At 41.4% G+C, this 23,425-nt stretch overlaps 1 protein-coding gene across 3 annotated transcripts in view; it reads right to left on the bottom strand.

The window, feature by feature from the left end:
• RAD54L2 (RAD54 like 2) overlaps positions 1-17,575 on the bottom strand; it is a 176,343-nt gene extending 158,768 nt beyond the window's left edge. For all 3 annotated transcript variants that reach the window (XR_005210633.1, XR_005210634.1, XM_037797337.1), the window contains exon 1: positions 17,400-17,575. The gene's annotated coding sequence lies outside the window, so the exon portion shown is untranslated. The remainder of the gene's footprint in view (positions 1-17,399) is intronic.
• Positions 17,576-23,425: the final 5,850 nt, after the last annotated feature.

Raw genomic sequence — 23,425 nt, 5'->3', positions numbered from 1 at the left:
AACCAGATGCACACTTATCCCAGCCTCTACCATCAGCACTAGTGAAGAAGCAGTATGTATGTCATGAGATGGAAGCTCTTCAGTGTTAGAGAGACCCAGTTTGATACCACCACTTAATTGGAGCAAGATACTAAGCTTCTCTTCATCTGTACAACTGAAGAAATGACACCTAACTCAGGTGCTGTTGTGGATTCACATAGCACATGACTCAGCAACATAATACGTACTCAATAACTTAGCATAACACAAATCCTAAATAAATGTAAAACATTTCACAATACCTCTCATGGAAATGCTGTACAGCTTTATCATCGTTCCAACCCCTTTGGAAGTCCCCACAGCCGAGATAGCTGAGGCTGCCTCAGGATACATCAGTAGATAGGCTCTCATATAAGGCAACCAATGTTCCACTTAGGGAGAGCCTATTTTAATTTCTAATATGTGTGTAACTATATACTATCTGGTTCCTAAACAAATACTAATTTCAGAGAGCTCATCTCTGGAGACAGCAGCTGGGAATAGTATTACCCAAAAGTTAGTAAAAAAAAAAAAAAAAAAAAAAAAAAAATTGGCCCCAAGCCCAGAAGAGAGGCATTCCTCCCAGACTTGTATACCAAGTCTACAAACAGTGAGTGGATAAAACAGTAGGGGAGGGAAGAACATAGAGATAGCCCAAATAATCCACACAGAAAGGCCCACCCATAGTCAACAAAGGAACTACGTGGGGCACTGGAATGTATCAGTTCAGAGCTAAAGCAATCAGGTGAGGCAAAGAGTTACCAAGTATAAGATATCAAAGTTACTAATGTATTTGGAACACAGATACTCTCGCTGTAAAGCCAGAGGAAAGACTTATGGAAGCAGTAAAGGCCAAATGCTCCACCATCACTAAGATTCAAGATTCCTCATGAGAAGTTAGGAAGCTGGAGAGATATTACCTAGGGAAGGAAGAATAACAATGGAGACAAAACTTAGATACATTAAATGTGAGAGTAACAGTTTCACTTCAAAAGGCTATCTTGTTAATGCTGCAATTGTTATAAAGATTTCATTTCTTATAGGAATGCATTTACTGTATACTTTACAAGGCATTCTTTGCTACCTTCATATATGGAATAGTAAGAGAAGTCAATGTTCAAGAAAGAAAAATTTGTCAAAATACCCTTAACATGGAATTTTCTTTAAGATGCTGCCATGGCACATGATTTTGATTAAAAAAAAAAATAGTAATCAAGTCTTCCTCTAAACATCTAAAAAAAACTTAACACTTAATATGAAATATCCACCCCAGAATAAATAGATGAAGAGCAAGTCTGATGGGCTATCCAACAGATGAGACCAGATCACAAGCCTCTGATCGAGGAATCCAGGCTGAGAACACTGACTAAGCCAATCAGTGAATTCTACTTTGCCCTAACCAAAGCTTGCTAGACAAACTTGATGAGGTTCATCACAAAGCTACCAATACATGAAACAGCTCTCTGCCAAAGAGGCTTCTGACCTTCTTTTGAAAGGAAAAGCCTTTCTGACAGCACAAAATAGATACAGCAGAGCAAAATATAGTAGGATTTTCAAGACCTTTTTTACAATATAATGTTGCATAAAAAGCACATACACACACAAACTTATTAGGATTCTCTCTCTGTAAAGTCACGCTATCAGTGAACAAATCCTCCCTGGCTAAAATCTAGCCTGGCTTCATACCCCACCCCACTCCCATCCTTAGCAGCATCATATTTTTCAGGCTGAGACTGCCCGTATTCATATCCACACCCAGTGACCAACCAGGGCAAGCTCTCACACTGCCAACCAAAGTTCACAGAGGGTCTACTACAGGGGCCCCATCTTAACATCTTAGCCAGGGCTCATGTGGAGGACTAATGTCTGCGTGTGCAACAAGGCTCTTGAAAAATTAAAGTCAACCTTGAAAAGCCTTTTGAATTGCCTATATGAGTAGAGTATAAATTGTTCCCTGTAGAGTAATACATAAATATATACACACATACACATGCACTCACATATATAAATGTACAATAAATAATTCCAAAAGTGTTTAATATTCAGAAACTAAACCACTCATGTGTTTTCATGTGCTGCACTGCTTGGACCAGTCCAGCAATTTTATAAAGATTCCAGTTTGCTGGCTCTCGCTCGTCATCCTTCTGCTCATCATATCCAACAAATCTTTGTGAGTTAATTATTCTTTGTGGTCTCAATTCTTCACTTTTTTTCCCAGTAAATGCTGACCAGTCTGTCACCATCCACTCACCTAGCCACCTAAACAATTTCACTTCTCTGCAAAAGGTCGAGAATTCTTTAGATTTATAGGTTCTGTCAGTCATATTAACCATAACAGTTGTGACTGTATCCCCTGCCTGTGTGTACTCACTGAGTGAAATAAATAGAAATGACCTCACTATTTAAACCATTATTTCTTGCTCTTTTTTTTTACCTTGAGCAAAGTGTATAGCTGAAATTGAGTAAGGTAAAATGTTAGATGTAATCACACTCTATAGTTAGAGCCCCTTTGTATTGGGGGTGCTAAAAGAGGGTACCACTCTTTGCAGGTTTACTGTCAATCTAGCTAAGAAGACAGTGTAAGCCTACTGTTATTAAGTACCTAATGAATGGCAGGGTGTGCCAGAGTTCAGAGAAGAAGGCAAGTGGTTCTGAGGATTGGATCCTGCTGGAAGGCTTCGTGGAGGAAGCAGACCTTGAGACAACCCCTGAAGCAGGGCATAATTAGACAAAGGAGAAGGGGAGGAGAGAACATTTCACACAAGAATCATGGCTTGGATCTGAGGAGTGCTGAAAAGGCAAAAAGTGCCAGATTTTCTGAAGGGAGATAAAATGATTCAGCAAATGATCTCATTGATATGAAATAATTAAAATAAGCAAACTCATAGAGTCAGAATCTAGAATAAAGGTTACCAGGGGATGGAGTAGGGATAAGGAATGGGAAGTTAAGGCTTAAAATTTACAGGGTTCTATTTGGAATGATGGAAATGTTTTGGTAATGGATGGTGGTGATGGGAGCACAACATTGTGAACATAATTAACAGCATTGAAACACATATCTGAATGTGATTAAAAGGGAAAATGTTAGATTGTATATATGGTAACAGAATAAAATTAAAAAAAAAATCCATGGAACTACACTATACAAAAAGTGAACCCTAAGTTAAACCATGGTCTACAGTTAATAGGACAATTATAAAAATGTGTTTTCATCAGTTGTCACAAAAGTTCCATACCAATGCAAGGTGTTAGTAATAAGGTGTCATATGATAATCCTATATTTTACTCATGATTGTTCTGTAAACCTATAATTTCTCTAATAAAGAAAAAAATGACTCATCAATAAATATTAATTAAGCATCTACTATTGACAAGTACTGGTAAGCACTGAAGATACAGATCAGAGAACCCCAGTGATAGAGAAATGACTGGAGCCCTCCAGAGATTACCCAGTTAACTGACAGACATCTGCATAAACAAATACCAAGAGCCATCTAATAAGTACAATAATACAGATGACCAAGATTCTTCCATCAAATGATGACTGCATAAACAAAATGTGAAATATCCATACAATGGAATATTATTCAGCCACAAAAAAGGAATGAAGTACTGATGCATGCTGCAACATGAATGAACCTTGAAAAATTATACTAAGTGAAAGAGCACATGTTATATGATTCTGCTTATCTGAAATGCCCAGAATAAGCAAATCCATAGAGAAATAAAGAAATTAGTGGTTGTCAGGGTCTAGGGTAACAGGTATAAGGGTTTCTTTTTATAAAAAACACCCCCACTGAATTGTATACTTTAAAATGGTGAATAAAATTGACTAAGGTTCTACAGGAGGACACAGAAGGAAATAATTTTGTCTGGTAAGGCTGGTGAAGCTTCCCAGAGGAGGCAACAGAGCTGAGCATGAAAGGGCAGTTTCCCTTAAAGCAAAGGATGAAGTCATTCAGGGAGAGGGAATGACACATGCAGAAGTATAATTCCATGGGGCTGGAAGTTGGAGGCAGGGAGTGTCTGTGAATGAGAAAATTCCAAGAAATGAGAATTTGACAAGCCAGATCCTGATCCCGCAGTGTCCTGGAGACCTTACTAAGGAGTCTGAACTTTGTCCTATACAAGGATCGACAAATATGTACTACTTGGCACCATTTTCCTGCCTGCACCTCTGGCAGACATAACTATTATGCCACAGAGCCATTCCCTGCTGAGCTCTGAGGTGGCCTCAATCCATCTCCATGCATGTGTCCATGTGCTCCCAGTGGGAGCCCTGAAGGATCTCAAGCAGGCAAGTGGCATTATCAGAACTCCTAATTTAAAAAGAACATTCAGGTGGCTGTATAGAGGCAATGAGATTAGGTAGGAGGCTTTTCTACAATCTGGACAAGAAGTGATGAAAGCCTGAATGAACTATGGTGGTGGCAATGAGAAGGGAGAAAAGAGGAAACAATCAAGACTAAGGGGTAAAATCGCTAATATTTCAGCGCCACCTGACCAAGAGGGCAGTCTTACTACTACCTCCTCAGCAACCCATCACAGTATTTAGGAAGGACTCTATAAATATTAACCAAAATACTAAGCATTTCAATACATTCTCTTACTGAATCTTTACAATAATACCATGAGAAAGGTAATCTCCCCATTTCACAGATTGATGAGTGATAGAATTTGATTCCAACCCAGACTTTTGACTCCAGAGTCTAAGCTCTTACCCCTGGCTCAGGTTTCCAGCTTGTACAATGGGGTAGGCATGTTAAATGTGACAGGCCAAAGTAGCTGTAAAATGCATCAGGGTCAGATTTGGGTGTTCTCACCACATTCAGGTGGGTGGTAGCTAAGTCTCAGATATGGAAATTGCTTAGGGAGTGTGTGTAGTGAGGGAAGGGTAGCCAAGGATGGGTCAACCCGTGAGGGAGTAGAGAATAGGAATCTGCACAGAGTCACAGAGGCAGGGAAAGAACCAGACTAAGGATTATGCTATCAGGAAAGACATCAGCAAAGTGGGCATGACCAACAGGGTCACGTTACAAAAACTCAAGTCCATCGGACAGGGAAGTCATTGGAACCACAGAGAGGGAGAGATTCTAAAATGTGAAGGCTGCCTGATGTTCTCCAAACCTGGCAGGGCTTCAGAATTTGGAGAGCTTGTTAGAAACAGATTCCCAGCTCCCATCAATAGTGACCTTCTGCAAGTGACTTAGTCTCTTTAAATCTGTTTTCTCATCTCTAAACTGGAAATAGGAGCGCCAACGTCATGGGATTATTGTGAAGACTTTGCCATATATGTTAGAGAAGCTCCCCTGGAGATTCCAACACTATTTGAAAAACTGGCTTTTAAGAACCCCAGCTACAGGTTTCTGTCTCTGGGATACTAAAAAAGTAACTTAACTTTATCTAAATCTTGGATTTTTCCATCTATAAAATAGGAACAATAATAGTTGATAGCTCATAAGATTATTAGTAAAATTAAGGGGAAAAAATAAAGCATTTAGCACTGTGCCTGCCATATAATCTCACTTGAGAACTTCAACATACGCCTATTCCCCCAGATACCCAAATCCATCAATATTAAATTAACATTTGCTACATTTGCTGTGTAATTCTATCCATCAATCCGTCTATCTAGCTGTCTATTTATCAATCCATTTTCTGAACCCTTGAGTATAGGTTGTACACATCATGCTCCATGAATACTTAATACCACCATGAACATATCCTACAGAACCATGATATTCACTAAGTAACCACCTTAAGGGCAGTTATCAAGTTGAAGACATTTAATGTTGTTGTAAAGCTTACAGTCTACATTCCAATTTTTTTATACATTCCAATAATGTCCTTTTTGAGTCTTTCCTCCTCCATTATTAGATCCCATCCAGAATCATGTACTACAGTTGACTGTCATTGTCTCTTTAGTTGCTCTTTCTTTTTTAATTGTGGGAACATATATACAACACAAACTTTCCCATCTCAATCACTCCCAAGCATACTATTCAATGAAATTAATCAAATTCACAATGACATAGTATCCTCACCACCTTCCATTACTAAAACTTTCCCACCTTCCCAAACAGAAAGCCTCCTCCCACTATACATTTACTTACCATACCCCCTTTCTCCAGTCCTTGGCAACCTGTTCTCTTCTTTGTCTCTAGAGCTGGCATATTATCCAAATATTTTCTTTGTAGTTACCATAAGGCTTACGTTCAATATCCTAAATCTATAACAATCATGTTTGCTTTGATATCAACTTAACTTGAATAGTATACACAAACTATGTTGCTATACTCCTCCAGCCACCCCACTTTTATGTACTTCTTGTCACAAATCACATATTTATTCATTATGAGTCCAAAAACATTGATTTATCATTACATTCATGCATTTGCCTTTTAGACCCTGTAGGAAGTAAAAAGTAGAGCTACAAACCAAAAATACAGTAGTATTGGCACTTATATTTACTCATGTCATTGCCCTTACTGGATCCAGATCTTCATTTTTTCATGGGGTTTTGACCTATTATCTAGTGTCCTTTCTTTTCAACCTGCAGATCTCCCCTTTAGCATTTCTTTTAGAGCCGATTTAGTGGTGATGAATTCCCTCAGCTTGTGTTCATCTAGCGATGTCTTAATCTCTCCAATTTTGAAGGACAGTTTTGCCAGATACAGAATTCTTGGTTGGCAATTTTTTTCTTTTTTTTTTTTTTTTGCTTTCAGCATTTTAAATATGTCATCCCACTGCTTTCTTGCCTCTAGGGTTTCCAATGAGAGATCAGCTTCCTTGTACTTGACTTCCTTGTACTTGACACATTGCTTCTTTCTCGCAGCTTTCGGACTTTTCTCTTTTATCTTTGGCATTCAGCAATTCGATTATAATGTGTCGCAATGTGTGTATCTGGGTTTATCCTGTTTGGAGTTCATTGACCATCCTGGGTGTGTATATACATGCCTTTCATTAAATCTGGGAAGTTTTCAACCACTATTTCTTTGAATATTCTCTATCCTTTTCTCGCCTTCTGAAATTCCCACTGTGTTCATTATTAAGCTTAATGGTGTCCCATAAGTTGCTCAGGCTCTATTCACTTTTCTTTTTTCTCTCCTCAGATGGGATGATTTCAATTGTCTTATCTTCAAGTTCACTGATTCTTTCTTCTGCCAGCTCCAATCTGCTGATGAAATCCTCTAGGAAATTTTTAATTTCTGTTACTGTGGTCTTCAGCTCTGTTTGATTCCTTTTTCATAATTTCAACTTCTAATAGAGACTCTCTTTGTATTCACCTATTGTTTTCCTGATTTCTTATAGCTCTCTGTCCATGTTTTCCTTTACTACTTTTTCATTTTTTTGAAAGTCTTTGACTGGTATGTTCCTGGTCTGGTCCTCCTGACTGATGGTTTCTAATGCTCTATCTTCTCCCTTGCCTGGGCCTTTGCTTCCTGTTTCTTTGTATGTTTTGCAATCTTTTGTTGAAAACCTGGACATTTTGACATTTTAAAGTGTTATCACTGGAATTTAGACTCTGGGGTGTGTTACTCAAGCTTGTATCCAGCTAGTGTTAATGATAGAGCTTTCCTAAAATGTCAGGAGCTAACAACAACAAAAAAAGACAACACCCTTCACAGTCTTTGCAGACTGATCTGTTCCACTGCTCTCCTTCAGGGCTTATCTATATAATGATTTTACAGACTAGCTCCAGGCAAAACTATAGGGGCCTCACTGATCCTTTCTGCACATGCATTTGTGTGTAGCCTTAGGAATTCTGTTTAAAAGGAGATGAATGTCCCTGCTTCCCACAGTCCTGGGCACTACACTGTATGTCCTACAGCCAGCAATCCCTTGCCCCAGGCAGCCACAACTTGACTGTTCTCCCACAGTGTTGTATAAAAGAGCTCTGTGAGCTGCCTTCTACATACAGGGCAAGTTCTGGAATGCTGAGCCTGTAATGAGTATTTTAGTTCAGTCCCTCAGGCTGCCACCAGACAGATGGGGCCAAACACACATGTTCCCTCCAGAACCAGGACCAGGAGCACCGGCCAGCACTGTGCCAAGCAACTGGGGGGAGAGAGGAGGGGTCAACCAGGACACCATAAAATTTTGTCACTTTTTTTTTTCCCTCTAAGAATGTTCAACTCAGCATTTTTAAAATGCAATTTTATTGAGAAATATTCACATACCATACAATCCATCCCAAGTGATTTACGAAAACGGCTTTCCAGTATCATCACATAGTTGTGCAATCATCATCACAATCAATTTTAGAACATTTTCATTACTCCAATAATAACAATAAAAATATAAAAGAAAACTCAATATATCTCTTACCCCTTATTCTCCCCTATTGTTAACCCCCAGTATTGATGTGGTACATTTGCTACTGTTGATGAGAGAATATTAAGATATTACTTTTACAGTCCTTAGTTTGCAATAGGTATATTTACTCCCATATTCCCCTCTATTATTAACTCTTTGCAATAGTGTCGTACATTTGTTCTAGTTCATAAGAGAACATTTTTATATTTATACTGTTAATCACAATCATCATCCACCAGAAGATTCACTGTGTTATATCTTCCCATGTTTTCACCTCTAGCTTTCCTTCTGGTGACATACATAACTCTAAACTACCCCTTTCAACCACTTTCACTCACAATTCAGCACTATTAACTGTACTCACAATAATGTGCTACCGTCACCTCTATCCATTTTCAAATGTTTAAGTTCAACCTAATTAAACGTTCTGCACATATTAAGCAACCGCTCCCCATTCTCCAGCCTCATTCTATTCCCTGGTAACCTATATTCTAGATCTTATATCTATGTGTTTACATATTATAATTAGTTCATATTAGTGAGATCATACAATATTCGTCCTTTTGTGTCTGACTTATTTCACTCAACATAATTTCCTCAAGGTACATCCATGTTGTCACGTGCTTCAGAACTTCATTCCTTCTTACTGCTGAATAATATTCCATCATGTATATATACCTTGTTTTGTTTATCCATTCATCTGCTGATGGACACTTGGGTTGTTTCCATCTTTTGGCAACTGTGACTAAAGCTGCTATGAACATCAGTGTGCAAGTGTCTGTTCATGTCTCTGCTTTCCGATCTTCTGGGTATACACTGAGTAGCAGAATTGTCGGATTGTAAGGCAACTCTATACTTAGCTTTCTGAGAGACCACCTGACTATCTTCCACAGCGGCTATACTATTTTACATTCCCATAAGCAGTGAATAAGTGTTCCTATATCTCCACATCCTCTCCAACATTTGTGGTTTCCTCTTTGTTTAATAGTGGCCATTTCTGCCATTTTTAAGTTATCTTTTTCTTTATTTGACACCCACCCTGTTATTGCAATCCTTTAACTGTTTTCTAGAGCTTTGTGAAAGACGTTTCTGTCAATTGTTGCTGGTTGTTCAAACCTTCTCTGGGGGGATGGGGCCGTTAAGTTTCTCACTCCACCATCTTGATCAGGGCAGGGCCTCTGGGGTCCTTCTACATTCTTAACAGTTCAATCATCACATCCTAGGTCAACTAGGTTTAAAACCATTTCTATAAACGTTCTTAACTTAAAGCAAAACCTTAAAATTCACTCAGTTATTCAACCGGTATTTATTGCAAAACTATTAGTACAAAGAATTGTGCTAGCCACTATAGGATGCCAAATTACACATAATGTGAAAAAATGTACTATCTATATTTAAGGAGATTATAATCTAGAAGGTGAGGAAAATGTATACATACAAATACCTGAAGTACCAGGCACATTATGAAATGCCACTGATGCACTGCCAGTGATAAGAGTCAGAAGAGAGAGGACTCACTTCCAATGTGGATGAAGCTGTCACCAGAGCTAAGCCTGAAAAGAGAGTCATATCAGCAAGAGCACAGGTTAGGAATGGGCATTCTAGTCAGAGGAAAAAAGTAAATTCAGATGCAGAGCTAAAAAGGGGTAAGAGTGTTCCAGAAGAGTCAGTAAAGGAGAAGGAAGAGCCACAAGGGTGAAGCCTCTTTTTCCTGGGAGAGACTGGGCTGGGAAAGTCAGAAACTGGTTTGGGGGCAGGATTATGGATGTGATTCCAGATATGCAGAGTAGGACATTTCTGAAAACACATTCTCACAACTTCAGACTCTAGTACAGCCCTTTCATCCTTCGGACTGAGGACACTGAGACCGATTTGCAGTTAGTGGCCAAGATTGAGGAAGAGCCCTGGTCTGCAAACTTAGCTCAGTGTACTTCATACTAGTCCCCACAGCCACATGTCATCCAAAACCAGGATGCAATGTGGATTTGTTGTTTGGTAAAGAGTCCAGGGTTAGAGTTATAAAATTGAGTCCCCTGGATAGCCTGAAGCTGTGGGACTGGACAAGATAGATCACCAAGGCCAGATTAAAGAGATAATGTAAGAGGAAAATGACAAACCTGGGTTGCAGCCACATCTAGGTAGGGGCAGAAGGAAATGGGGGGAGGCTACATCTGTGAGGCAAAAAGAATCAAGATAGTACAGGATCCTGGAAGCCAATGTCAGTGTCTCCTCTTCAACTGACACAGAGTAAGTGTTCAATAAATATCTGCTAAACGAAAGGATGAATTAAGACAAAGACAAAAAAGTTTTGAGCCCACTCATGGGTAAAGCACTGCACTATGCACTTCAAATGGGAATAAATTAGATAACCTCACAACCCCAAGAGGTAGGCATTACCATCGTATCCTCACGAAATTTCAAGATGGGAAAACAAGTTTATAAATTGCTCCAGGTAAACAGAAAGTATTAGAGCTAAGTTTAAAAATTAAGTCTTCTCTGCTAAGGAACTATTACTAATTTTGTTGGGGGAAAAATGGTACAGTAGTGACATTAAAAAAATGTTCTTATTAGTTAGAGTCACGTAGTGACAATGTCTGGGATTAGCTTTAAAACATGACAGCAAAAAAAAAAGTGGGGGAGGATAACTAAAATTAGGAAAAGGCTGATAATCACTGAAATTAGCCGATGGATTATACTATACTCTCTATGACTGTTAGAAGTTTTTCACGATATAAAGTCCAACCCATATGTGACAGGAATGGTGGAAACAGGGAGGAGTTAGAACAGGGGAGAGAAAACATGAAGAAAAGGATCTTTGGTCTACGCCACTAAGCATTCACTTCAGAGACAGAGTTTAGGAAAAATATAGGACCAGAGTCAGACACAAAGGATTGAGAGACATAAATAAAGCAGGTGATGAGGAAATGGCAATAAAGCTGCACTTTATTTAAATAAGGAGATAAAGACAGGAAGACGAGGGCTAGGGTAGCACGAGAGGCCCCAGAGCTGATCAAAGGTACTGTGGTTCTACTTTGTTTATAGCTAAAAATAAAAGTGGAATGGAGGGAGGATAAGGGATAGAAGATGATAGAAAGGAGAACACTTATGAAGAAACAGGAATAGATGAAACCCGAGTGGAAAGGGTTAAAAATTCCCAATTTCTAAAAGGATGAATAAACGGAGAGTAAAATTGTGAAACTGGAATGTATGAAGGACTATCTAGTATCAAGCTAAATGGGAAGACCCTAGCATTGGATCATATGACTAAATCCCAGTTCACCACTGGTAAACTGGGTGACCTGGGGCAAGGCTTTTACTCCTCGGGATCCACTTTCCTAACCCGTAAATTAGGTTGAAAATTAACAGTGACCCCCAGGGTTGTTGAAAGAATTACCAGAGTTTACTTAAATAAAGAGATTAAGGCTTGGATTAAGTACATAATAGATAAACTGTGATGGTGATGATGATGATGAGCAAAGTTAATCTTCCTAATAGTCAATAGTTCTCACAAATCAACAAGAACATACTGAAGAGACAATTTATATATGAAATAAACACATGAAAAGATGTTCAAAAAATGAACTATCTCTTCTTCAAACTGGCAATGATTAAAATACTGATAATGTTCAGTGCTAGAGGAGAAGCATAAATTCATACAACATTTAGAGAATAATTTAGTAATATCTAGCAAAACTGTAAATATGCATAACCTTTGACATAGAAATTCCCCTTCTAGGAATTTATCCTAACAAGTATACAAGGTATACAAAGATATATACAACACATACAAAAAGTACACAAAGATATATGTGCAAGAACGCTTGTAACTGCAAAGAAATGGAAACAAATGTCCATCACCAGGAGACTAGATAAATTATTATAGAAATACACAATGTAACACTATGTAACTATTAAAAGATGAGAAAGATGTGCATTGCAAACATGTCCAGGATAAAAATAATAAGTAAAAAAGGCAAGTTACAGAAAACTATCTATGTTATTATGATCCCATTTCTGTAAAAAGGAATTACTTCATATTATAAACACAAACACACACACGTTAGCATATAAAGGAAAAAAATCTGAATATATATAGTCCAAATTCTTAACGGGGGTTAACACTGAAACATAGGATTATGGGTTCCTTTCTCTATTTAAAAATGTCTGAATACTTCACTGTGGTCATATATTACTTGCGTAATCAGGAAAAAAAGTCAAGGACTTCCCCAAAGCAAAAGACTCTGAGTGATGAAATTGTGGTTAATAGAGAGGAAAGGGGAAAAAATTAGGGAGCACAAGCCCTATAGTGAGGTAACAGGCCAAGGATATGGGAGAAGGAAGCCTGATCTGAGGCCTGAGGAAAACAGGAACAAGTCTTGGGAAATTCACAAGCAGCTGCTGTGGGGAATGGGATGTTGAGGAGGTATCACAGGAGCATCCCAAAGGGCAGAGACAGCTCACCTCAAGTGAGGTAGCGGGAACTGCTAGCAACCATGACAGCACATTTTCCTGAATCCCCAGAAACAGTGGGTAACATCAAGGCAAAGACAGCAAAACCAGAGACGAGAATTCAGAACAGAAACTGGCATGGTAGGCAAAATAGAAAGTCAGGCAGGCAAAGGGTTCTAAGACATTGGGAAAGGCAGCACTGAAACTGTGGACCATGGCGAATCAGCATCCAAGCCAGGGTGGGAGGTGGTAAAACAGTGGGAGAGAGAAAGGTGGAGAGATGGGGGTGGGGTGGGGGGGACAGTGGGATTGGAGGGCACAATGAGAACAGAGCCCAAGCTCAAGCCAGAATCACACCTAAAAGATTCTTCCCAAAATCCCTTTTTAGTTCCAATTTCTATATATCACATTAAGAAAAAGCCCCTTATTTGTGGTAGTAGTACATGACAAGACACTGGACATGTTGCCATGAGGGAGTAGGAGAGTCACTGGACTTCAACTACAAAATAATCTCCACCCAGTCCTCACTCTTTCTCCAGACCACAAAGTGATCTGTGGAGAGACTGGGACTTCCCACGGGTTCTTACTCTATCCAGCTCTTCCAGAGGGGTTACTGGGCTGCAGTTAACAGAACAGAGACCTCACTACCTGTGTGGTACTCCCTTCTTTTTATGCATCCTCTATTGACCAGAGGCCTGAGAGAAAGGGTAACTGTCACCTCAAACTGAAGCCCTAACAGTATCCTGTAAAGTGTGAAGTCCCAGCTTTTCTTCTCCTTGGTTTTGTGCACTTGAAAGCAAACCACTTACCTCTATGCTGCTTCCTCATCTGTAAAATGGGGTATCTGTCTCACAGGGTTGTTGGGAGGGTGGAGTAAAGTAAATGCATATGAAAATGTTTTATAACCTATAACATCATACCTATGTAAGACGTAATTATCATAGTAAAGCAAACATTATTTTTCAATTCTGCCTACATAATAGTAATCATCAACAGTGCTATAAAACCATAAGTGGGTGCTAGTACCTCCACTGTGCCTGCACAGGCTGAAATTTTCCATGTATTCATTGCTTCTCACCTATATTAAAACTTCCTTCTCAGCATCTAAACATTGCTCACAAAATGTCTTCAATTTAACAGCTGCTACCAAATTTGAAGTGCCTTATGCTTTTCCTTTCTATCAGTTTTCCTTCTATCAGTTTTCCTTTTTATCTCATTTCTTTTTTTTATTTTTAAGTACAAGAACTTTTCATAGCTTTATTTTTCTATGGTTTGCTATGTTTGTCATTTGCATGGAAGAATAACTGCATTACGTAGGTTTTGATAAGGTTCCTAACACCTGGCCTTCCATGGAATTTCTATATAGTGTGCCCAACAATGAAAACTAAATCAAAGCATTTAGATAGTATATACTTATTTTACCACTAAGAAGAACCAAGAGGATGAATGAATAAACTGCCACAATTCCATAACCTTCTGGATAAATAAGTCCAGAAACAGCCTTCTAATGAATTAAATATCAGTTTCATTATGAGTACAGTATTAGGCTGAGCAGAGAACTGGTAGATAATTTTGGAGTCACTGAGTTCAAATTCCTGAGTTAAGTTTGGACAAATAATCTTTTTTCTTGAATACAGAGACATGGTGCTTGACTGGGTTGCCAAAAGGTCCACCAGTCAGGGAAAATCCCAACATCCAGTGTTAAGTCCATTAGCCACTCCCAGGCAAGTGGCAGCTGACCAGTAGTTGTCTGGGGACACTGTGGCACAAACTGTCTGGTCACTTTTCTCCACACCAGGGTAAAGTGCTCAGAGCAGTAAATGGTGAATAGAAGATCCAGATGAATACCAACCATGAACTATCACATTCTTTTCTAAAAGAAACTTTGGCAAGACCCAAAGAGAGCAAGCCTTCTGGCCTCAAAACACATGAATATATGGAATAAGCAACACATTTCACAGCAAAGTAAAGGGTATGGCCTTTAGCAAACTGGAAATGCAGAAACAAAGGCACTCCAGCAAGGATCAGAATAGCCACAAAGCTAAAGCTCTCATCACACCACCAGATCCACAAGGGATGATTTCCTATCATTTCACAAGCATAGATCATTCATTCATTCACTCAACATATACCGAGTAGCTACTCTGTGCCAGAAGTAGTTAGATGCTGGGATACAGAGACAAGACAAGGTCCTACCCTCAAGTAGGTCACACTATGGGTATGGAAAACAGATGAAAATACCAAAATTTAACAGTACAGTGTGATTATGAAAGAAGTTTGTGCAGACTGCAATGGCCATACAAACAAAGAGCATAAGCAAGGCCCTCACACACCCAAAACCACAATGGCAAGAGAAGTGTGATGGCTTCCTGTGGAACCTGAGCACACAGACAGTATTTTTAAATCTATGCTCATCCAGACATACACACAAGTAAAATGTCTTACACCTCGTGGTTTGTCTATAGGTGTATCCATTAAGGTTAACAGGTGTGTTTAATTAAAATAATGCAAAATACAATCTAATACCAATGTGAATATAGTTATAGCTAAACTTTTTCCATGGAGACATGTGCAATCAATTATCACTGATCAAAATTAATACTTCATAAAAATTTTACTCAACAGCTTTACTGATTAAAAGTTTGATATACCTGAATCACTTCTTTCTTGATAGACCTACAACCACCTCTGAACTAAGAACTGCCACTATTTAAAATGTCAAAAAGACCATCACCATGTGGGGGTACCCAGCAGTGTCTGGCATAATTCAATAGATTTTGGCTTATGAAAGAATGAAAATTAAGAGAGAGAGAGAAAAAAAAGAAAAAGAAAACACTATCCAAGGGAAATAAACAAATGACTTTTATTTTTAATTCAAGGTAAAAAAAAAAAATCCCAAGAATAACTGGAATTATCAGTACAACTACAAATAGTCAGGACTTATCTCACCTGAAAGTTCATACTAGACCAATTAGGCCATTTCCTCTTACCCACTCAGAGGTGCAATTATTCTGATACTGTTTTTCCTCATGTAGGGTTCCCTTTGACATCTCATCCACAGACAACGCACCAACTTACGCAGAGTGCTGGCACACAGCTGCAGGCCTCAGAGTGGGAATTTACACACTGCCTTCCAATGATACAGAATGTCACAGAGAGACATAGTTTACAGATCAAATTCATTGAAGATGATAATATTTCTAGAGAAGATAGTGTCCTGTGAGAGCTAACAGTGAAATGACAGTCACTAAGATTCAACAGACTCAACAAAATCACTTCATGGAAGTAGGAAAAAATGAAGTTTCATGGATTTAGGAATGTGAAGAACTTTTAATGAACTATTAGGGTTTTCTTCCCTCTCTAGAGTTGCAGATATTAAACAATGACAAGCAGATTAGTAAAAAGGAGGCTTTTAAATTTAGATTTGTAAGGATTGTACTGAAAACCCCTAGAATTTACATATTTATGCTTAGTTTGTCTATCATTTCAACAAGTCACAGTGCTGAAAGTATGAGTCACAAAAACAGTAGAAAAGAAAAAAAAAATGAACAGAGGAAAGCATTGGATTCAGATACCGTAAGGAAATTCTTAAAATACTGTCAATGACAAGTACCATTCTGACTTGGGAGTAAGAAGGAATCCTCCACAGTCTTCCGCTTAAGAAAAAACTCATATGGCTCCCAAACACCTCTTCCGGATCCATCCACCTATTCACCTCAGCACTCAGCCACTAATATAGGCAGCTACATGCCCTAGGAAGCAACAAGAATTCTAACAGATGAGTCACCCACTCCCCCGCAATAAGAGGTCATTCTCTATAAGGAAGCCCACTCTGCAAAGTTCCCTTGTTCATCTCTTAGGCTGCCATCACCATGGCCCTCATACAGCTGATCCCCCAACTTTAGCTGCCTACCAACACTCCTCTACACTTCCCAAATCACAACTCCTACCGGTCTCATCCTACATCAAGGAAGCCAACACTATTCACCATGACATTCCTGTGACAAGTTCCCTGCCTGAGAACCACTCCACACCAGGGCGCATTCGGGCCCCGGAGGATCCAAGCCTATGCCCAACTCTCCTGTGCCCAGTTGAGTTCCTGCCTTTCCATGAACTAATCACCAGTTACCTCAGAAAAGCTTAACTCGCAATACCGCTTCTCCCCCAAGCCAAATTTCCAGACCTCAGGGGAGGCAAACGTTTCCTGATGCGCCGTAGGGACCAGGCACACAGAGGCCCCTGGAATCTAATCGCATCCCCGCTCCCTCTCCACCCCCCGCCTGCCTCCACCCCACGCCACTCTCAGCCTCCAGTGCGCCTGCATCCAGAGCCAAGAACGCAGAGCTACTAGACTGAAGTCTCCGTGCCCTCACGACTCCCATCCCGGGCTACAAAAATTCCAAACATCAAGCCACCGAGGCCAAGACTCGCGTCAAGCCTCCAGCCACTGGAGTGTCCCAGCTCGAACACAGCGCCTTCAGGCCTTGGCCGCCGGGACCGGTTTGTAGTGCCAGGCTGCTGTGCGCCACGGACCCGGGCCGCGTCCCCGCCCGGACCCCATTGTTGCAGGTCCCAGCGGCCCAGGCGGGGAGCCGGGGACCGGCGCCTGCTCTCACCTCCCGCGCCGCGGCTCGGAGCCGCGCCGGGCTGGGCAGGCGGAGCAGCCGCACGTTCGACTGCGCCGGCCTTGGCTGTGTCCGCGGCGACGAGTGCGGGTCGGCAGCTGCGGCGGGAAGCAGCAAGCCAGGCCCTGACGCCGCGAGCTAGCTCCGGCCGAGCGTCGCTCTCCTCAGGCGGCGGCGCTCGCAGCCTCCGCTTTCGGTCCGCACCAGAAAGCGTCCCCCTCCCGGCCCGCGCGGCCGGTAGCCCGGACGGGAACAAGAGCCGCCGACAGGAAAGTTCCGCTGCGAGCCGACCGAAAACCGTTCTTCCCTGCGCCGGACCTGACAAGAGTCGTTTATCCGCTACAGAGGACCGTTTCAGGAGTCAATGAGGCTCGGACAATCCCAGGCCAAAACTCGCTTGGGAATGATTCCAAGGGTGGATCTAACGGAAGGGGTTTGTACGCCGCTAGCCACCAACGAGACACTCTGATCACTTCGTGCCTCAACTGAGCCTCGGTTCCTCCTCTTCTCTCACTTGGGGAAAACCTCAGAGGGTTGTTGGGATTGAAACTGATGATGCAGGTGCCTGGCGCGGAGATAAGGAGATCAACATTGGAACACGGTTATTGCTGCTGCTACTAATGATAATTGCTCCTACTGCCACCGCCTCCTACAAAGTTTGTACGCAGCCCTCAAGGGCTCCTGAAATTGATGCGCACCTTGTAACCCACGGCTTTCCCCACTCCACACCTACTTGCCTCCAGTTTGCTGTTGAACTGAAGGTGTCTTCAGAATTCCCTGGAAGAAAGGCAGGGACAAGAAGGGGCTGTCTTGATCATGGACGCTCCGGGGGAAGTTAAGGATACAGCTTCTCCTCCTCTCTTCTCCCAAGTTGGGAATTACTGCCATGTGGCTTCTTCTCTCCACTGCAGCCCCAGGTTCTCTTCCTTCTCCCAAGAAGTGACCATTGGTGAGATGATTAAAATTTTAGAAAGGGGATCTTTTCTTGAAAGTTTTTGTTTTGTTTTGTTTTCCTCATAAAATCAAGAGGAAAAAAAATCCTTTTTTCCTCCTTACCTCCCTTTTCTACTGGGCCTTTACACTTCTCTAGATACCAGACTTACTTTTGGAGCAAATTAAGTTAAAAACAATACAAGCGTGTGTTCCCAAACTATCAATGAGTACTTCCATCTGAAGAAAGATACTCCAAAAAGTAACATAGGTTTCAAATGTTCTCCAATTTTCCATTCTCAGTTACAAGATCAGTCGTTTACACCTGAGTGAAATTTTGTCTTTGTGCTGAGCATCGTGAGATCAGCACTTTGACCCCTCTGAGCTCCCCACCTTGCATTTTTCCCAGTCCGCCTCTAAGCTTGGACTCCATAGGTGAAACATAAAACAGATTTGAGCTCAAGGGTTGAAGCAGGTTCAGAGGAGAGTCCCAAAGATGACCAAAAGGAGGAGAAAGAGAACAGTGAGATTTCCCAGAGACTTGGGGAAGAGATCCTATTGTTAATCCCCCAAAAATGCAAGACACTCGTATAGGTACAATCATCAGAGACCCCCACACTTACCTTCTTCCCCATCACTGGGGTTGGAACAACAAGGGCCAGGGTTAGGCTGGCTCCCCGGGTAATGGAAGCCCCTTCCATTCCCTCCTCCCAGGTTGCCATTGACCTTCTGTGACATCATTTCTTTCTTGCCCTCTGGGAGTGCCTTGACAACTTGGATGATGTTATGCCCTCACGACCACCTTTGGGGCTCATGGTACCCCAAAACCAGCTGCAGGAAAATAGGTTCTAAGGGGGTGGGGAGATCCCTAGAGTGATTTGCACAAACACCTTCACACTGATGGCTCTGCCTTCAAGGAAGGCTATATGATCTGGGACCTTTCTGCTGAGAGAAAGCAAGGGTCACCAGTGATTCATTTATTAATCAGAAAGTAAGACCGGGTCTTCTCCATCACCATAAACTTACACCTGGAAAAACATCCTCTTCCTTTCACTCATTTAATCTCCTCATTCCACAAGAGCCAACTCAGTTCTTCCTCCACTGGCTGTACTTCCTGCCCACTCCCACTTCTCAACACCACAGCCATGATCACCCTGAATCAGGTTCTGAGGTGACAGAGTTGTGTTGCTTTCTTAAAAGTCATCCCATTCTTGGGTTTTTAAACTTTCTGCTAGTACACCATTTCTCTCATCACCCAGATTGTAATCTCCTGGGAGATGTTTTGTTGCTGATGGTGGTGGTAGTGGTGTTTATCTAACCTGATGTTTAATGAAGTCCTGGCATAATTGGTTGCACCATAAAATACCCCATTCAGCAATTTTTTACTGGGCACCACCCTTGTACCAGGCACTGTGCTATTCTGGATGCTTGGCATGACTGTAAGCACTTTACAGATATTAACTCATTAATCTTCACATTGACTCTGTGAGGTACATACAATTATCATCCCACTTCAAAGAAGGAAAAAGTGAGACCAGGAGGTAAGTAACTTGAGCTGCTGGTAAGCAGGGAGCTGGGGTTGGAGTGCATACTATCTAGGTCCGGAGCCCACAGTTGTTACCAGGCACTGAAATAATGAAGTATGCTCAGAATTGAACCTGAAAGATTTGGGTCTGTTATATAGACTATAAAGTGTAACTGATTAAAACCTGCCCCATGCAGATGTTAATTCAGCAGACGTTTATTATTCCCTGACTATATTTCACATGCTGATGTAGGCCATAGGGAACACATCATTGAATAAGAGTGAGTAGGTCTCTGCCCTCGAGTTGCTTACCTTCTAAATGGTGAAGACAAATAGTACAAAATAATTTCAAATTCTAATAAATGCTAAAAAGAATATAAAACAGACACTGTGTTAGTTAGGATTCTCTAGGGAAACAGAATCAACAAAAGATATCTGTAAATATAAGATTTTATAAAAGTGTCTTATGCAACTGTAGGGATGCACAAGTCCAAATTCTGTAGGGCAGGCAGCAAACTGGCAACTCCAATGAAGATGTTCAATGAACTCCTCAAGCAGCAAACTGGCAACTCCAATGGGGGTTCGATGAACTCCTCAGGCAGTGAACTGGCAGCTCCGATGAAGGTGTTTGATGAACTCCTCAGGAAATGCTTCACTGGCTAGCCAAAGAAGTGAAGGTCCCCTGTCTTTCTCGCTTAAGTCTTCAACTGATTGGATTAAATCCAGCTGATTGAATTCTCTCATTGCAGAAGACACGCCCTTCATTGATGTAATCAGTCACAGGGCAGCTAATTGACTGATGATTTAATAAACCAGCCTTCTGATTTATTAATCAGCCACAAATGCCCTTGCCATAATGGTTAGGCCAATTCTTGCTTGACCAAACACCTGGACACCATCATCTGACCAAGCTGACACATGAACCTAACCATCACATATACCTAAGTGGGAGAAAAGCTGTTGGGAGAGAGGATGCTTTGGGTGAGGACTCTCTGAGGAGGTGGCCTGTGAGCTGAAACCTGAATACCAAGAATACTAGAGAAAACCATGAGAAAAATTCAGGGGAGGATAATTCTAAGCAGGAAGGTCAAGAGTTCAGATGCAGCATGAGGCATAGTGGGAACCCCCAGCTGGAGGACAGAGAAGTGCTCTCTAGCTCTGTGTCCAGATTCCATAGTTTTGGGGGAATTGTTGTCAGGGAGGGTCCTGGTGAAGGTGTAAAAGGTGCTTTTGAACAACAGTCCCAGGGAAGCAGCACAAATTACTGTGGATGATGGTTTGAAGCTGTATGTACTCCAGAAAAACATGTTCTTAAAACTATTCCATTCTTGTGGCTATGAACCATTGTAGGTGGGACCTTTTGATGAGGTTACTTTAGATAAGTTGTGGTCCACCTCAATCAGGATGCGTCTTAATGCTATTACTGGCATCCGTTATAAGCAGAATGAAATTAAGACACAGGAGAGAAAGCCACAGGAGCAAGAAGCTGAACATTGATGAAACCCAGAAGAGAAGGGAGAGACCAGGAGACACCACCATGGGCTTTGCTTTATGAAAGGCTGTGAACCAAGGATCACCAGCAGTCAGCCCCAGAATGCCAGTCTTCAGGGAGAAAGCATTGCCTTGATGACATCTTGATTTAGATTTTTTTCCCAGCCTCAACCTGTGAGTGAATAAATTCCCATTGTTGAACCCAACGCATTTCATGGTAATTACTTGAGCAGCCAAGGAAGCTAAAGCATCATGATTGATAAATGACCATGTACATTTGTGCAAGAAAATGGTCAAATGGCGTAACAGTTGCTAAACAAAGTCCTACAGAGAATAATTCCTTTCAGTTCAGCTTCCTCAGTGAGGCCTTCCCTGACCACTCAATCTAAGTAATTGCCCAGTCACAATCATATCATCCTATTTTCTCTTTCTGTAGAACACATATTGCTAGCTCACATTTTTCCTTATCTGTTTTCCCCCTCTCTCCCCTCAAAAGATCATGAGCTCCATGAAAGCAAGGACCTTGTCTACCTTACTTACCAGGGTCTCCAGTGGCTAGAACAGTGCCTAATGCAAAAGTTCAATAGATGTGTTTAATAAATATGAGCATGTGTCGGACCCATCATTGAAGCAGGCCTGTGAGGCACTACAAATGAAAAGGGGTGGAGTCAAGGCCCCTTGGAGCTTCCAGCATGCCTGGTAGGGCTTACACGGAGTGTGGTACCCTGCAGAGTTGGATGAGGAGGACTTGGATGGCAGAACAACATGAATGAAGGTGTGGACATAGGAAAGATACAAAAGTGGTAGTACTAGCTGGATTTGGGGGTTTGACTGAGCAGGCTAGGATGGAGTATTCCTGGCCCCTTGGGGATACTCTTAACTGCTCAGTCAGTGGCTCCCAGGTCACTTTAGAGCTAAAGTTTTGGTGGCTTCATTTCTCTTTACCTGACCCTGTGTTATGGCTAGGAGGGAAAGGTAAGGAGCTTTGGACTCCAGAACCATGAGAATCTGCTCATCCTCACCACACGTGGCTATTCCCTGAGGCAGAATAGGGTTGGGATGGGGCATCATGTGCCTAGAGGTGAGTGAACAAGAACACACCATCTAGGCAGCTCCCATTCTAGCACTCCAAGTAAGGAAAAGATTACCTGGGAGAGGAGAGAAGCTGTGACCTTGAAGTGGTCAGGGGTATATGAGGTGTCTCTTTCCAGGCTTAAACCTGAGAAAATGTTCACCCTGCCCCTCGCTGTTCAGATGGGGAGACTGTGGACCACAGAGGGGCAGTGCATTTCCAAGGTCACCAGGGATCTAGAGTACAGGTCTCATACTCCCTGGGGTTCTGCTCAGGATAAATGAGGTTAAACTTGGCCCCTGCTAGTTGCATTCAAAGATTTAAAGTAACATTGGAAGGGATGTCACCAAAAATTATGGAGTAGAGAAATACAAATATCCATCCTTCCATTAAAGCAATGATTAAGTTGGTAAAAACTAACAGAGTCTTCTTTTTTTTCCTCAGGACTCTGGAATCTAATCAGAACCTTACAACAACTAGGGAAACACTTAAAAGAAAGAAGCTGCTAAATTTCAATAAGAGAGCATTGTGGTGTTTTTACTTACCCATCTACTATCCCCCATTTCCCAGGTCAGAGGCAACTGTGGGTATGGCAGCCCAGGTTCCTGGTGTAGCTTGTTGGTAGCAGAGGGGATAATATGGATATTTTTCTCAAAGAATTGTGGCTATGTGTTTTGACCAGTATGGCAGCTCCATCAGGGTTTGTCTAAGTTTTGTCCATTGGAAATGTCTCTGGGCTGGAGTAAGCCCCCAGGCAGTGTTTGTTGAAGGCATTTAAAGATATATATTAGCTGTAGACACATGGAGTAAGGAATGACAAATGGGACAGACAGAGGTCATACCAAAAGGCCTAGGAAGGAAAAAGCTGGGGAAGGAGTTGTATGGGGGTGTTCTGGTTTGCTAATGCTGCCCATTATGCAAAATACCAGAAATGGATTGGCTTTTATAAAGGGGGCTTATTTGATTACAAAGTTACAGTCTTAAGGCCATAAAAGTATC

The sequence above is a fragment of the Choloepus didactylus genome, chromosome 1, assembly GCF_015220235.1.
Source record: "Choloepus didactylus isolate mChoDid1 chromosome 1, mChoDid1.pri, whole genome shotgun sequence".
Lineage (NCBI taxonomy): Eukaryota > Metazoa > Chordata > Mammalia > Pilosa > Megalonychidae > Choloepus > Choloepus didactylus.
This window is presented reverse-complemented; position numbering and strand designations above follow the sequence as displayed.